This window comes from Mustela putorius, unplaced genomic scaffold (genome assembly GCF_011764305.1).
Source record: "Mustela putorius furo isolate JIRA1106 unplaced genomic scaffold, ASM1176430v1.1 tig00003867_pilon_pilon_pilon, whole genome shotgun sequence".
In the NCBI taxonomy this organism is placed as follows: domain Eukaryota; kingdom Metazoa; phylum Chordata; class Mammalia; order Carnivora; family Mustelidae; genus Mustela; species Mustela putorius.
Genome location: NW_025422019.1, coordinates 28,268,502 through 28,286,357, shown reverse-complemented (window position 1 = coordinate 28,286,357; position 17,856 = coordinate 28,268,502). Strand labels below are relative to the sequence as shown.

The following is a 17,856-nucleotide window of genomic DNA, read 5'->3' as shown; positions in this document are numbered from 1 at the left end:
TCTTGCATAAAGTTTGAATTGTATTAGAAAATCAAAAGAACAGGGTTTAAAGAGATTCACATATCAAAAACTAAAGTCAAATGCTGATAATGTTTTCAAAACAGTGTTTAAATTAATTCATTATAATCTACAGTCTGGCTTTATGGCTGATAAACGAATTCTTTTTCAGTGTTGAAGTCTTGATCAAATTCAGGTGCTGTTTATTGCTGTCATAGCTCACAGAGACTGAAGTAAAAATCCAGAATATTAGGTTGTTGACTCACAATGAGTAATGTGTCAGGCAGAATGAATGAATTCTCTTGTTACTTGATCATTACATTTTCTCTATATAGATAAAAACATGAAAAGAAAAATTATCAGGTAGTTGTTTGGCTATTTTGGAATCACAAGAACAGATGTTTAACAGTTTTTTGAGATTTAATATTATCAGGGCCTCATAACTTGATATATCAGTGCCCATAATAGGAACATTCCTGTCTGATGGACCTTTATTCCCATACATCTAACACAACCTTTCCTGCATTGATAATGATTGCATGATCAGTAGCTGTTTCCTCAGTGGCTCCTCTGTACTCTGTATTTATGCTTCTGTTGCTAAATAATCTTGCTTTGCGTTGATGTTGGATATTTTGAATTATTTATTGTCTTCAATCAGTTTCCAGCTAAGTTTTTGTTAACCATGAAGGCTTTCTGTCTTCTTAATGTATTTGACTTTAGAATACCATTTCTATGTCTTATCTACCATTGTTATTACTAGAACTATCTGCTAAGATTAATTGAAATCTTCACATTACTTGGTTACAATGGTATATTCTTTTATGAGTATTCTGTCATTTAAACTTGTAACACAGCCTTGTGAAGGAGAAATTGTTGTTATACCTGTTTTGCTGATGCGTAAAGTTCTAAGTGACCAACTTATCCAGTGAGTTTGTGACAGGTTCATAATTTATATTTAGGGCTATTAACTTCAGAACACTTTTACCCACTTAAGTTTCACTGGTTCTTGGAATGAAGAGAGAGAAATACCTCTTTCACATTTCTTTGTAGCCAAATGATAGTATATTAGATTAGAATTATAATGATCATCCTCATTTTATATGTGAGGAAATAGATCTAGAAGCTCAGGGTTTTATCTAAGACCACAGCTGATTAGTTGCCATTCAAGCCGAGACTGGAACGATAACCTATTAGTCCTGGGATCTTTCCAGCGATTCCAGTGTTATTTCCTTCTTCTCATTTCCCTTCTACATCTTCCTGTTGTAATATGTGGACATTTCATTTACAGGACTTCCTGAGAAAGACCAGTTATGAAGTGATTGTGGTTGTGTATTGAATTAATGGTATTTACATATCTGTACAGACACACAATCATAAAGATGAAGAAATGACTACCATTATTACTAGGACATGGACACTAAGGTTTTTGGATGTGGTGGTCAATTTTCTTTTCTTTTTTTTCTTTTTCTCCCCTAAACTATACATCTTTTTAAACTAACTGAGCAAGTATGGATATTTGTAACACAATAAGAATGAGGGATACAAAAATCTGAGTTTCAAATACAACCTTAAACAAACAAAATCTGTGTGAAAATTTCTATCTAGTACTCAGCAGCCTATAACTAGCTAATTAACTAGTTCAGAGAGACATCCCACTGGGAACATTCCCTTTTTCATATATTCTGAGTGGAAAGTTTTTGGCTTTGCAAAGAATGGCCTCTTTCTAGTTAACATTCAGAAACATTATCACTGTCCACTGAGCTGCTGTGTGGGGCAGCCATCCTAAGACTCTGTTCTCTTTCATTTCTAAAATGGTTGAAATAACATGGTAAAGATTCAGTCCTTTGAAGCCAGTTGTATATAGGAATTATATGTCAGTAATCACAGATGGGTGCGGTTTTGTTTTTGTTTTCTAATTTTTAGGGACCATTATGCCTGTGCAGGATGTCAGCTTGGCAGATTTGAAGATCAAAGTTCTTTTTTTAGGTACAGCATATATGCCAAAGCTAAGACATCTCTCTAGGCTCACTGTGCCCATGTGTACTAACTCTTAATAATAGCTGCCAATTCCAGCAAGAAAGAAAGCAATTAAGTGCCCATACTCATCCCTCCTTTGTTGAGTCTGACAGGCAAGGTGACATTGTGATGATGCATTACTGGTGATGGAGTCACCAGGAATTGAACAAACCAAGCATTATTACCCCAAGTAGCCAAAAGAGCATTCTTTGAGAAAACAGTTAATTTGTGAGGCTATCTGAAATACTTGAGAATCCAACACTATAGATGTAAAGGTAGAATTTCAAATTTCAGAAGTAAATAGTCAATATAAAATGTAAAGGACTAGGGTAGTTTTCCTATTAGTTTAGACTCTTTCCCCAGGGAGTGACTTTACATTGCTTTTCACTTTTAGGGGATTTATTTCAGCTTTATTATTTATATATATATATGTTATATATATAAATAATACTTAAATATAGTTTTCCATTAAAATTAGATATAGTCTAATATTATTTAAAATATAAACAATATATTTAAATAGTTGTATATTTAAAATATACAACTGACAAAGATAATGGCTTTGCATGGACATTGGCCTCCTCATTTAAAAACCTGAGAGGCTGAAATTTTCCTAACATGAACAACGAGCATGTTAAAACTGGGGCTGAAAGGAAACAACATTCAACAGGAAAATATTATTGTGAATAGAGTTAGGCAAATTGGGAAGATCCATTTTTTACCAATTTCAACTTGTATGAAGTGAGTTTTCACATGGTTAATTAGCAAACACTTATTCAGTGCCTATCTATGTGCAGTTCCTGTGTTAGGTATTGAGGTTAACAGAATGGTTCCTGCTACCCATTAATTTACTATTTAGGTGGAAAGGCAGATGAGTAGCTAGGGCAGTAGTACACTACAGACTGCATTTGGAAATGTGGGACATGCCCCAATCTGGAAGAGCAATCAGCTAAAACTACCCACCAGAGGTGACAGTGGAGGTGAATCTTGCAAGAATCAAGTTAGGCAGTAGAAAGGAGACTCCGATCCTAAAGGAATTGTTAAGACCATGGGGCAAGCACTAATGGAAACAATCTCATCTAAATAAGACCATCTCACCCCACTTTCTTTTCAGACTGCAATCTGACTTGGAAAGAGCCCTTGTTTCCTATCCCTTAAAAATTTAAACTGACTTTGACCTGCAAATATTATGTAATGATACAGTTTCTACTTGTGCACTAGTTACATAATTTTGTGTTTTCCTTGCTTTTTGGTATCATCTTCCTTGACAAGGAAGGAGTTAATTTTATCTTGTTCAACATTTTCTAGGCCCTATTGTATATTATGCCAAACCCAGTCATCTATTTTTTTCTTCTCTTTATTGATCTGAATCCAGGGATTTTTCCATTAATTTTGTTCTTAATTAACTCTTAAATGTTGCTTCAAGGCTAACTGCCTATATATTTAGATGTAGAATTTCATAATGTCAAGAATGATATTTTAGCCAAAATATTGTGAAGAAAAATATACCTATATTTTGAATGGAAAGAAATTAATTTATTGAAATCTTGCTGTCTTAATACACATGATTATAGCTCATGGTCACTTGTGTTTATAAGTAAAAGGAACCATTTATTATTTACTTTTCCTAGTTTTGTCTACCCTTTTTTCACAGCTCAGTTTAAACAACTACTTTCCTTTATACAAAATCCAGTTGCTTTCATCATTTAAAAAGTACATAGAACAGAATATCCTTTGTTTTTCAAACATAAATTGGAAAAAAATGAGAGAAGTTGGTCATACTTCAGATATCTGAAAATATTAACACTTAATGGTTTCCAAAGCCTATAAATACAAATGCTTTAAAATTATCCATATACAAATCACAGTGGTGTACCATATAAAACTTTAACATATTGTCTGACTTTTCTTCTTCATCCTTTTTTTTTTCTCCTTATTAAACACAATAACATTCTAAGATAATGTGTGCTAGCTTCTTTGTTTGTGTAACAGTTCTTGACGTGAATCTTTCCAAGCATAGTAACGAGTATGAATTGTGCTCGCCTAAAGGCTATGAAACTCAGAAACTGTGAAATGGAGTTCAAGCACAGCCCTTTATAGCTTGGTGGAAGTTCAACTGTAGTTTGGGATAATTTAGTCAGCAGTTTCAAAAAATGCTTTGAAAACTATCTGCACATAAGCATTCTTGTGCTGGGCTGTTGGAAGTATTTTTCCACTCATTATAAATTTCCTACTTTGTAGGAATAAAGAACACCCATTGAATGTTTGCTAGTTGGACTGCTAATTGAAATGTTTGAATAATTGATATACAGTGCATTGAATATCCTTCATTGCAAATCCCTTTAACATGTTACTCCAGGATTTTGGTTTAGGAAATACGGTGGGTAGGAACCACATTTCAGAAGTTCAATCTTACTATCTATTGTTTCACATATTTCTGTTTAACATTTTTCCCCCAAACTTAATTCATTTACATAAATAAGATTTAAAAAAGTAAAAAAAAAAAAATCTCAAACTACTATCTAAATGTTTTCGTCTAGTCTTTTGAGTTGGTTGAGAAGATACAATGAAAACTATGGTAAAAACCCACTGCAATTCCTTGCATTCAACAAATCTTTATTGAATGTCTACTTTTGATCCAGAACCATTAGAATAAATGTAATCACTCAAGGAAATAGTATTAAGTATGTTTGACAGCCAAGGATTCTCTCTGATTTCTTTCTTGAAGGGAGTTCTAAAAGTTGTCTTCAATATAAAATGTATTATAATACAGTAAGTATGATTACAGGCATTTTCACATATGACATTTATTTCATAATAAAGGAGTTGGAAAGGTCTGGATTTCAGTCTTAAATCTTCTGTTTACTGGCCATCTGGCCTCAAGAATATAACTATATTTGTCTCTTCTAACTTAAGCACTAACTTCAGCAGTGCCTGCATATTCTAGTGGCTTCAGTTTTCCTCTCAACATCTACCTGAGATAGCTGCCCCGCACAGCTCCAGGATGGCCCTGGTTCTGGGTTTCCTTCCTTTTGTCCTTAAACCCTAGGTAGGGAGGAAGTACATTCCCTGCTTTTGCTAATTCCTGGGTTCCCTCCTGAGAGCTCTTTCCACTTTTCCATCACCCTTGTAAACCATCTTCCAGCTTACACTCCCTCTGTTTGAAATACCTGGAGTGGTATTTATCTTTCTGACTAGACCTTGATTGATATAAATCTGTATGTTCCCATTTCCTCCTCTGAAAATGGAGATAAAATTACCTACTTCAGAGGGCTATTTTGAGGTTACAGTTTTAAAATACCTGAGTAATACAGTCAGAGGGGGAATAACAGACAATCTAGCAGTGGAGGAAGGGTGCTCTAAAGAGGGAGGAGATAGGAAATGTTGACAAAAGGAAAATAACATTTATTTAGTGTTTCGTTTTTTCCCCAAAACCCTAACCCTGCAAGGTAATCATCATTATTTTCATTAAGATGAAGAAAATGAGACTTGTAGGTACATGGTTAACATAAAAATCAGAACTCAAGTCTTTCCATTCACTAAATTTATATCCTTTGTTTTGTTTTTCTGTCTACTATGATGACTCCTGTTAGAAAAATTTCAAATATAAACTGTGTACTAAACAGGATTGAATTAGGGATGGATCTTTAGTCATGTTCAAAAAGCAGAGCAAAAAAAAATTAAGATATATTAATTTATTAGAGAGAGAGAGGGCGGGAAGGAGGAACAGAGGGAGAGGGGGGGAAAGATTCTCCAGCAGACTCCCTGCTGAATGCTGAGCCTGATGCAGGGCTCCATCTCACAACCCTGAGGTCATGACCTGACCCAAAACTGAGAGTCACGTACTTAACACTAGGCAGGCACCCCTTAATGCAGGCACCCCTCAGAGCAAAATTTCTTAAACAATTCTGCTTTGTTTACATGAGTGAAGAAAAATACTGTTCATTTAAAACACACATATACTTTTTAGAAGGATGGAGTTCTAACCCTGTCTTAATTTAGCACTTGTATCTAGAACACCTCTTATCTAATGTTCAGTTATTTGCATTTTTTAGCCCTTTGTGCAGATGATCAGGATAAGTTATGAATCAAATGTTTTGCTTTTAATTGCCCATATTGTCCACGTGAATGCCACTTTTAATTACCATCTGTTTCCCTTTTTGCTGTTTTATCCACAGGGTCTAGTAAATTGTTTTCTATTATCAAAAATAAATCAGGTGACAAGGCTCAGAAATTGTTTGTGGAAGAATATAAATCTCTGATCTGAGTAAGAGAGGGATACCTTAAAATAAATATTCCAGGTGAGAAACTTAGGCACTGTAGCAGGTGCAAACTCCCACCTCACTTTTTAAGTTTGTGAACTTCAGAAGGACTTGAAGAAGTTTCTGTATGATAAAAATAAGGATCTTTGAATTTTGTTTAGACATTCCTTTGTGTTTTTGGCAGTTTTACAGACAAAACAGTATAGTTTACATAAGGAAAAATAACATGGAAAAATGATATAATAGCATGACAGGATACATGAAGAGAACTTCAAAAGCTCCTGACAGCTGTGGAGGGTGAGCTCATATTTTGTGGAATGTAGCAGGGAAGACAGGTGAGCACAGACCTCAGATTTCCCATATGTGAGGTACCTGGGAGGTCTATGTACTACTGTGGGAAGCGATGATTTAAGGAAGTAAAACTTTAACTGGATACACATCAATGAGGAAACCAATATTGATAAAATAAAAAGGAATCTCAAGGAATGTGGATATCACTTCCAAGAATTTTGCTCACATTTACTTAATTGATTTTAACTTTGTTTCTCATTAGATGTTTTGTTTTTGCATTCATTTGCCTAGAGCCATACCACCCTGGATTGTGATCTCCTTAGATGTTATGAGACTGAGCAAAGTTTAGTCCAAAGTTAAGTTGTTGGGGAAAAAAGACCACCTAGGAGAGTTGTGCATGTGATCACTTAACTCTAGAGTTACTGATGCAATAAGAAATCCATGAAATATGGAGAGTTTTGCAAAGTCTGCCACAATGGACATTGTGAGCCTATAAAGTCATCTGCTAAGTCACTCTGATTAAAACATTATAACTGATCTCTGAAAATAATGGCTTTTTCTTCACTTCTGCCTTCCATAGTTCACACAGATTACTTGCATTGCAAATTCTAACCTACAGCCACTTAGGGAAGCTTTCAGAAATAGTAATTCTTATCCTTACCAAAATTTTCTGATAGAGACAAGTGATAAGAGATAATCTAGCACGGTTATGTTTTCTTTATATTTGATCAAATAAGAATTTTGCCTTATTTCTAGGAAAAATGATGCAGTATGTACTTATGAAAAATGAAATAAAAATAGTCAAATAATAAGTGACCAGAACTTTAATATGATACTGTGCTAGTAATTCCTTTCCAGGTTTTCCTCCTGTATTTGTATTTGTATCTTGGGTATAAAAGTCAGTCCAAGTTGCAAAAAAAAAAAAAGAAAGAAATCCATGAAATAATATGGGTTCTTAAACTGAACCTCCCCAACCAAAATCTGAAATTGATATGGGGAAGGTTGGAAAATAGTTTTATAACTTTTGATTGTTATTATGTTATTTATCTTAATCTTCATTTGATGTTTATGTTACTGGATATTGTTTGATTCAATACTATTTGATTGAGGAAATGAAGCGATAACATTTTTTGATAGCTATTAGATGCCTAGCACTGGAGGACTTACATAAGTACCTCATTTACACTCAAAATAACCCTCTTGAAGATGCACATTATTTACCCCTGTTTTGTACATAAGGAAATTGAGGCTCAGGGATGCCAAATCTATTAATAGAGAGCTTGGATAGGAAGAGAAAGGACAAAGTGTCAGACTGATGGGTAAGAGCCTTGAAAGAGTGCCAAGAGTTTTAAAATTTTTAGGGGTCTAATGATTTTAAAATGTCTTAAGTGTTAATTTTTAGGTTGTAGGGTTAGGCTAAAATGAAGCCTTTAATTGGACAAAATGTGCTTCAAATTGTTGGTACTCCTTGAAGGGACGTGGCAACTTTTTAATCATAAAGGGATTTATGCCAATCTCCAATTTATCTAAAAGTCCTCCCACAATTTCAACATGCTACCAGCACTGACTGTGAATGAGTATGGCTATGAAAATACATAAAGTATGGCTGTGCCATTAATCAGGTGCGATCTTTCAAAGCATCATAAATTACAGTGATCAATGCCAAGTCTCATCTTGATGACTTGGGGACTAAACCCATGGATCAGCCTGACAGAGACAAATAAGAAACTAAATAGGGACGTGATAGTCTGTTAGAGGTGAGAGCTACTTGTTAGATTTTCAGACATGTCATTTGTGAAAGATGGTGGATAATTTGAAACTCTGCGTGCCTCTCATCTAGGATTCCTTATGCTTATAAGTGGAGGGTTTTTTTTTGCCATTCTTTGCAGATTTTATTTTGGTTTGAAACAAAAAATATCAATATCCAAGTTATTATCAAAACATATATTCTGCCCAAATTTTGAATGAATTTAAATTAAAAGCAAAAAAAATCTATATTTCCCTTTTTTGTGAGATTGTAGTTAGAGATTCAATGAGAAATTTTAGATTGATTTCTTAAAAAATACATTTTTTCTGACAATGTAATACCGTTGGTAACTGAAACTTGAAAAATTAGTAACAACATGAACAAAAATACATGCCTGCATTTTCATTGTCACTGTAATAATTGCAAGTGTTCTTATAGATATTCAAATATAAAATTTTTAAAAATCTACTTATTAAAAAGTAACTGAATATAATCTATAGTTGTCAGATGTCTTCCCCATGATACTCAGTATTACTTGGAGCATCAGTGTTTAAGAAAACAGAAGCCAGTGCATATGTCTTTGATAACAGAATGAGAGGCATCCATAATTGTGAGACACCAGGGAAGGAAAGACAGGAACTCACTTAGCTTACAGAATGGAATGGTGAATCTCAGAGCTCCTGCTGGAGCTTCTACAGAACTCTGGTGTGTTCAGGTGTCTAGCTTAGCCAGCTGCACTGAAGTGAGTGATTCCTAAGAAGACTCATCAGTTCTCACAGCTGCTTGGAACACTTAAGTGGATACTTTGCAGAACTTCTCCCTGAAGTTCCTACAGACTTCACATCTGATATCTGTGCACATGTCAAACATTATCTGCTGCCAGTGAATAATAGTTTTATCTCTTTCATTTCCCAGAGCTCACATAAGTGACTGCCAATGGCAGAATCTAACCCTACAGGAAATCACGTAAGAAAAAGGATTCCAGGGAATGGGTTAGTAGTCTCTTCTGTGGTGCTGAGAAAGTTACTGAATGTAATGGCAGTGATGTTGACAACAGTTAATCCAGCACAGTTCAGTCACCTCATCATCCTATGATATTCTTTTACCTGTATTTAAACTTTTGACTCCCACCCTCATCACAACAACCAAATCATCAATTTAACATTACATACATATGCATAACCCTCATATGACTGAAGCCATGATCAACTTCTCTAGAATAAGGAAGGATACAAAGTCCCATGTGTATGGTACCCATCTCTTGGTGATATTCAACCTTTACTAGCCAAGTCAAATCCTTATTTTATTATATTATTTTATTTTATTTTATTTTATTTTATTCTATATTTAGACCACACTCACAAGCGGGGAGGTCAGGGAAGAGCAGAGGGAAAAGAAGAAAGAGAATCTTAAGTAGATTTCATGCCCAAAGGGGAGTCCTGTGTGTGGCTTGATATCACAACCCCGAGATCTTGACCTGAGCCCAAATCAAAAGTCAGATGCCTAACTGACTGAACCATCCAGGCTCCTCTCTAATCCCTCTTTTACATCCTGTAGCTTAAAGACCAAATAACAGGGTTAGAAGAATGAACACACAATATGTTAGAAAGTAGGGTGGTAGACTTGTCTGTTTACTTCATATTGATTGAAAGGGTCCGTGAGTGGATCTGATGAAGAGACATCAACCATTATCCAGAGATTCTGAACTTAGAGTTTGAAATTGTGATCACATGGGTTATTTCCTTTGGGGTTGGTTAATGTATTTGCATGCAAGAAGGAGAGTGAACCATTTATTCTGTAACCATAAAACAGGCTTTTTAGTCATTAGAGCTTCTTATCAAATGTTTCTGGTCCACCTGAACAAGTAGTAAGATTGCTTTTTGCCCATGCTTTTATATATATATATATATATAGAGAGAGAGAGAGAGAGAGAGAGAGAGCGCATGTGCACACACACAATGGTCATGTGACTTGTTTTGAAAATGAAATATGAGCAAAAATGACATAAGCTCTAAAGGTCATGCAAGATTTGCCATGCTGTCTCTCTCTCCCACAATTATGGGCAGTAATGCAAATACCAGTTCTTTCATGAAGATGATAAGTAACAGAACCTCTACCTAGGCTTTAAGGGCAAAAAATGCATGGGAAAGGGACACTTGTGTGACGCAGTCAGTCAAACATCTGACTCTTGGTTTCGGCTGGGGTTGTGCTTTCAGGGTCATGGGATCAAGTCCCATGTTGGACTTCACATTTGGTGTGGAGTTTGCTTTGGATTCTCTCTCCCTCTGCCCTTCCCACTCATTCTCTCTCTCTAAAATGGATGAATGACTCTTTAAAAAAATATTTAGGAAAAAGCCAGGATAATAATTAGAGACCAGAATATTATAGGTATTAACTTTCCTGACAGTTTAGATCTTAGTCTCACCAAAAAAATAATTATGTGACATGATAGAGGTGCTGGCTAATGCTATAATGGCAGTCGTATTGCAATATATAAATATATCAAATAAATATTTTATACACCTTAAACTTGCACAATGAAAAATGTGTGGAAGAAACACAGAAACTTTTCAGTTGGTGTTAACCAACTGATACTTAGGGTTTTTTTTTTTTTTTATTACTGCAGACTAACAAATCCTATTCTGAATAATATATCCACTATTAAATCTGAAAAGAAATGCAATATCAAGTTTTAAGGTTCAAAAGTTGTCCAATATTTGGAAAGCAAAACATTTAATGCATCCTAGAAAATAGAAGGATATTGAGCAGGTTCAATGTGTTTCTGATTACATTAAGGTTTATTATATGCATATAACTTTTCATAAAATGTCATCACCATTGGGATTATGGAGGCATGAAGAGGTTAGTAAATCCCAGTGGTGATGGTTTGTCTACATAATATTTGGGAGTGCCCATTTTCTTTCCTGAGGCTTACAGAGATGGTCTGAACTGGCCCATTGGTCAGCATATGCCTAACCCAGTTCCAGGTGCTTGTAGATATCTTATTCACCTCTCAAAATAAACTATATCTTTAAAAATTGACACCCTTTCAGAGAATCCAAAGGATTCTTGAGTCTTCAAAATGAGGGTGTATAGGTCAGATTAATGCAATGATTTACCTGGGAGAAGTGTACTGCAATGAAATAAATGAGGAGGGTCAGTCTTAGTTCTTGATAGCTGTGTTATTTGGTTTAAGTACGTAAGTTTTGAATTCTAATTTTGTTTTATAAAAATTGAGGATAATAATAGCTACCCCATAAATTATTGTGAGGTTTGATCACTGTGTCAAACCATAGTGGTTATTCAAGATATAAAGTGGGTTTTTAATATTTATCTTTCAAATTTTTATCCAGAATATGCATATGAGATGGTTTGGATCATAGATTTCTTAGTAACCATTTCACAGTAAATAGTAAATATGTCCATCTCCCTTGCCCACAGCTTATCAATAGGGTAACATGATGAGAGTAAATGGGAACTTCTCCCATATGAGTAGCTAGACAGTCCGTATGCAGGCAATGAGGAAGACATATTTTTCTCCGCTTATACAGGGAAAGGAGGTAGCTGCCCTGCTCTACTCTTGAAAAGATCTCCTTAGAAATGTAATGGTTCCTAATCCTTGCTTTCATTTGATATTATCATTGACCATATCCTTTGATATATTTGGTATATGCACATACTTGCATCAGTTGAAATTTGCAATATGTATATCAAGTTTTCAAGAAAATAATGGCTGATTTTCCCAGTGTTCTCTAGTAATAGGTAAAAAGCCTTCAGTCACCCAAATCCTGTCACCACCTTTTCCTTCTAACAATCCTTTTAACTCTGCTACTTGTTAGCATTTTAAAAAAATAATAAAAATAAAAAAGTTTTGGGCAGCTGACAATGTCCAGAAGGTACATGGCACAGGGCAGTAGCTGCAAGATGTTTTCTTCTGAAACTAGAAAGTCATGGAGCATGAAAAAACCCTTTCTAGACAATGTGAAGTGAAACAGGAAAATACACTCCAATTACTGTCCTACATAAATATCCAAGGGGAACAAAGAGCATCAGTCAGGAGGCTATTGTCTCCCTAATTATGTTCCAAATTGGAAATGGCAACTTGTTTTCTTCCTCACATAATAGTTCTCTAAATAAATTGTCTTCTCCCGCTGTCTGCTGCTCTCTTGAGGATTTGGTTATTTAGGGATAAAGAATTCCTGGTTGTGAAAAACATGGGTTATGAGCCAGCTCCCTGCCTTAGAGAGAAAATGGAAATGAATACTAGGGTTATGACATGTTCAAAGTCAGATACATTTTAGCAATTCATTTGTTGTGATTTGGGTACTAGGGAAGGCTTTTATAAATTTTACTTATATATCTTTTGACTATTGGAATACTGGCTTACCACACTGTAATGAATGAAAATCACAAACAGAATATTTGATAATGTCTTTATCTTAAAGTATTGTGGTAGCTCTTCAAAATAAGAGTTTAATGATGGGGATTTAAGAAAAAACTTTTCATTACTATTAGTTCATCTTTATCATCTACTTATGTTTTCTTTCTGTATATTCTTTAATAAATATGTATTGCCCTCAGAAAACTTGCAAAATCATCCTTAAAATTTAATGCTGAATTTTTTTCTTAGCGACTTTCTCTATGAAGTACTTATATAATTTTTTTTTTTTATGTTACTGTGTTTAAACTTTGTCAGTGAAGTATCATCTCAGTTGTAAGGTGAAAACTTCAGGGGTGGATACTGTGTGGATAACCTGTTCTGAGTTTACTTATTTGTTAGATTTTTGGTCCTTTATTCACAGAATCTATTTTTATTCTTAAAAATGGTTATCAACTATTATTATCTTCTGTGATTATAGCTAGGATATGAAATCTTTATTATGGTCCCAAGTTAATTTTTTCTCAGTTCAACTGAAAGTGTTTTTAATTTCCTACAAATGTAAACTGTTCATGGTTTTTGATGTATTGATATGTCTTTAGGAAGGTTTGTTTATTTTGTGTTCTAAATCTTCTTTAAATCTTCTGTATCAAAACGATTGGTAGATAGTCCTTGGTAGATTTTTATCTTCATAATATCCTGTCTTTCAGTATGACTGATAACATAATGTTTTGACAAAGTGAAATTACAAAAACTAAAGACATATCATAAAACACAAAGAAGGAAAAGCTCAAGACACCTTTAAAGGAAAGTTATAGAAGCTTCATTCTCAAGGAAGGTGAGTATATCAGTGTCATTTTCCTGGGACAGATATAGCATGGAATATATCATGGTAAGAAATTTAGTAATTGATTTAATGTGGTACTGTCAAATAGAAGAATACAAATGATAATTTTGTAATCAATTAAAAACCTTTCTTAATTCTGATTTTTAGTGTGTTTTTCTTTTTTCTTTTTTCTTTTAAAGATTTTATTTATTTATTTGACAGACAGAGATCACAAGTAGGCCGAGAAGCAGGCAGAGAGAGAGGAGGAAGCAGGCTGCCCACTGAGCAGAGATCCCAAGGCAGGGCCAATCACAGGACCCTGGGATCATGACCTGAGCCAAAGGCAGAGACTTTAACCCATTGAGCCACCCAGATGTCCCTGTTTTTCTTTTTTTAAAGAATAGCTGACTTCCACCCTTGATCAATCACAAGGACAGTTGTCAGGGCTTTGTTTATGTTGAAACATGCTTCCACGTGAAAGTATGAAAGCTACCTAATCCCTTTTTTGTGCTGGCAGAGAGCATTCTATGTGTAAGAACACTTTTTTTTTTTTTTTTTTTTTTTTTGGTGTATATATAATCTGAGAAGAAGAAGAGCTGCAACCAGTTTAATACTGTGACTCTATTCAATGGTTTTGCCAGCAGGGGTCTGCAGAGAGGAAATAAGTTGAGAGAAATAATGTTAAACTCCAGCAGTCTTGTCATCTTTATACCTTTAAATTTTAGCCAAATTAGAGTGAAGAGTTCCAAGGGAGACAATGGGTCATCTATTGTCTTGGCACAGATAGACTGTGTACCCAACAAATAAGGAAAAAGAGCTCATCAAATGTTAACATGAATTAGGTTTAGAAGTTTAACAACTGGAAAAAAAAAGTCTAATCAACTTCACAGTTATTAAGAATTAGCAAAATCGTGTTTATTTTCCCTCTCTTTCCCAGTTTCAGTTTTATCTTGGAATATAGACTCTAGGCTTCTGTTTCTTTCTTTTCTTATCTTTTTTTTTTTTTTCTTCTGTGTCTAACAAAGTACCCATTTTTCAAGTCCAGAGTGTAAGATTTTGGTTTCTGGGCGATCTGTAACACTTTAGGTAAAGTTGTCTAGTTTCAATACATGACTCATAAAGGAGAGTGAGTTGTTAAATATAAATGAGAAGTATGGCTATGTGTTTGGAATTTGACATATTAAGCTGTACATGACCAGGTGGGAAGTAAGGGACAGTATTAAGAAACATCATTTTGCTCATAGGTGTTTTCAGTGCAGCAGAACGGTCATAATACATTTACATATAGGGTGAGATGCATGAGAAGCCCTCATGGGATATAGTTATGGACAGTAGAGATGAAATTCTCTTTCCATTTATTACTCCCCAGCTGAGGTATAACAGATTATTTTATTATCCAGTGAGTATGAATGACTAACTGTAGATAAGGCGTGATGTTTTCATATGACATTTTTGATTGTCTTTACATCTGGTTAAACTTTTTTAGGTACTATGTCAGTTTCACCTGAATAGCAACAAAAGAGATGAACATCATCTTTCCTGGTTAAGCCAGGTATAATGCAACTAATTTGCCTAACAAGTGGACTATGACTAAGTTTTCTGTTAGAAACTAGAGCACTATCTAAATCTTTTTTTTTTTTAAGACTTTATTTATTTGGCAGAGAAAGATCACAAGTAGGCAGAGAGGCAGGCAGAGAGAGAGAGAGAGGGAAGCAGGCTCCCTGCTGAGCAGAGAGCCCGATGCAGGACTCGATCCCAGGACCCTGAGATCATGACCTGAGCCGAAGGCAGCGGCTTAACCCACTGAGCCACCCAGGTGCCCCTAGCACTATCTAAATCTTAATAACAATGGGTAAAATAACAGCAGGTCTAATAATTACTATAATGGCTATTGACAACTCTTGAATTTTCCTATAGTCTGATATAATTCAGATAGGGTAATACATTAATTTTCTTTATTGTAGTGTATGTATATACTTAAGGGCAAATATTCATGCAAACAATTTGACAATTCAGGATCATGTCTATATACACCTATATGCCTATAAACACCATAATGCCTCCTAATGGAAATGCACCTTGAAGGTCACTGTAAATATTATACTATATGTAACTGAAAAAAAGTCTTTATATGAAATGAGACCAGTGAATTTTAATGCTAAATTTAGCTCTCATAGAATGTGTAAATTAAAATGAAGAGACCAGAGAGTTCAGTGTTCAGTTCTTTGCTAAAATATACTTTCTGGTAGCTTTTTTAAATCATGAAGACAAATTTGTGTGGAACTCTTTTCTGGTTTTCTTCACAGTGTATTGGTATAATAGATATGTGTACTTCTGATAAAAATGCAGAGACCTTAACCCTTTTGCTCACCAACCCTGACTATCAGTTGCTGTGCTATTTAGAAATCACAAACCTTGCCTGTGCTAGAGACTTTTGAGAAAGATCTATTCAGATGTACTTTGGACCAAGAATGTTTTGGTTGATGAATCTGCTGTTTGTGTTCAGAAAATGGTTATCTGTGTGAAGTTTTATTATAGCAACCAGGGGTGATAAGTCCACATCAGCTGATAAACATTTTTGCTATTAACAGGGTGGTTTTGATTTTTAGCTTTGTGTGAAATGGACCTTTTTCCAGATATGTTTCTTAATATAACTGTTTAATGTATGTACAGCTCTGTGTGTGTTGTGTTTGTGTATAAAAAATGAATTTTAGAATAATTATCAAATTCATTCCATGTGCATAATATGAAAAAACAGGGACATATCAAGCTACTGTTTATATACTGTCATATAAGCTATGGATTAACCTCTAACACAACTGACAACTGAAAAAAGTTTTTGTACTTGGTGTTATCTGGGTAGATCTTCATATTTTTTTGGATGTATTCATTAGTTTCAGATTCACATTTTATTTCAGAAGAAAATTGCAAATTGGTCTTTGTTTTGTTTTTTGGTTTGTTTTGATTTTTTGGTCAAGTCTCCTAGATTTGAAAGAAGTTTTTGTAGAACATAATCTGTAGTTGAACTGGAAAATATATTCCAGCTTTCAAATAAGTTACAATTTAACCAATATTTGAATAATTTCTGTTATTTTTAGTTTTTATAAACTATACTGGGAAATGATTCATAGTATCTAAAGCATGTTCTATATCACTTGTGATATAAAACTAATAGGATGGAAAATTACTTTGAGAAGAAAGTGAGTTCCACATTAGATAATTGGCTCTTTTTATATAAAATTATTGAATAACTGAATGACTTTGGGAAATTCAGCATTTATGATGCTGAAATAATATCTCTTTATATAAAAATCTTTGTATTTAAGGAAGTATATTTTTTACTATGTAAGTGGAATATTTACATGGTGACAAGAAGCATAAATATATCTGAGAACTTTTTAAAAAATATTTTATTGGGCATCTCACATTTTATCAATGCACAGTATTTTAATTTTTATTGTCACTTTTCTTCCTGGTTTTATGAAAACTAAATTTTTCTCTAGTACTAACTTTATCCTGAAATGTTAATAAGTTCAAGGAAGACATTTTGAAATGTTTGAGCAAATATAACATTATTTTAGAAAATTTGGTGTTCCTTGATAATGTATTAATTGTGCACCTCCCTGAAACAACTGCTTTAAGTTAAATTCTTAATTGTATGAATTCTACACACATTGTATGTGTATTTATTATCTATACTGGAATTTTTATTCAGTGCAATTTTTTGGACAGTTAGTTGTCAATAAATTTCCTTGGAAAACAGGTTGCACTAAGATTATAGTGGAATCTGTCCAGGAAATTTGGTCACAAGTGTGAGAAGCTCCCCGTACTTTTCCTTTTAACCCTCCTTTCATTGCCTAGAGTTGGTTAAATAGTACTGAGTAACTGTCTTTAAGAGTAATCAACACAATATCGACTCAGTCAGTCACCAAATGAAGCACTTTAACTGCTGTACCTACCCAGTCCAGCTTCTGCCTTTCACCTGGTTCCACTGGTAGTTGATGACAGCTTTCTGACCATCCTGCTATGAATTCCTTCTCTCTCTTCTTAGTTGAAGTCGGTTTTTCCTGGCCAACCTGCTGCTTCTTCTCTACTTCAGTCCTCTTCTCAACTCTCCTTTGATCTCCGTTAATTATTAATCCCTTAATCCAACCCCGCCATCAGAATTGACCTTGGTTTATTTTGTTGTAGTTATTGCTTCAGCCTGGAATATGAATGTGCAAGCCAGTGGTTTTTTTTTTCCTCATCTTCCATCGTAAATCCACTTATCAGTCAATAACATTTTCCACTTATCTAGACCTAGGTATGAAGAATTTCACTGTCTTTCCCAATCCTGTGA

General features: G+C 34.4%; 1 long non-coding RNA gene across 1 annotated transcript in view; it reads right to left on the bottom strand.

The window, feature by feature from the left end:
* The window catches only part of LOC101688874, a 46,829-nt gene extending 29,245 nt beyond the window's left edge, over positions 1-17,584 (bottom strand). Inside the window, exon 1 of the long non-coding RNA XR_199829.2 lies at positions 17,477-17,584. This is a non-coding gene — a long non-coding RNA (uncharacterized LOC101688874). The remainder of the gene's footprint in view (positions 1-17,476) is intronic.
* Between the last annotated feature and the right edge of the window lie 272 nt (positions 17,585-17,856).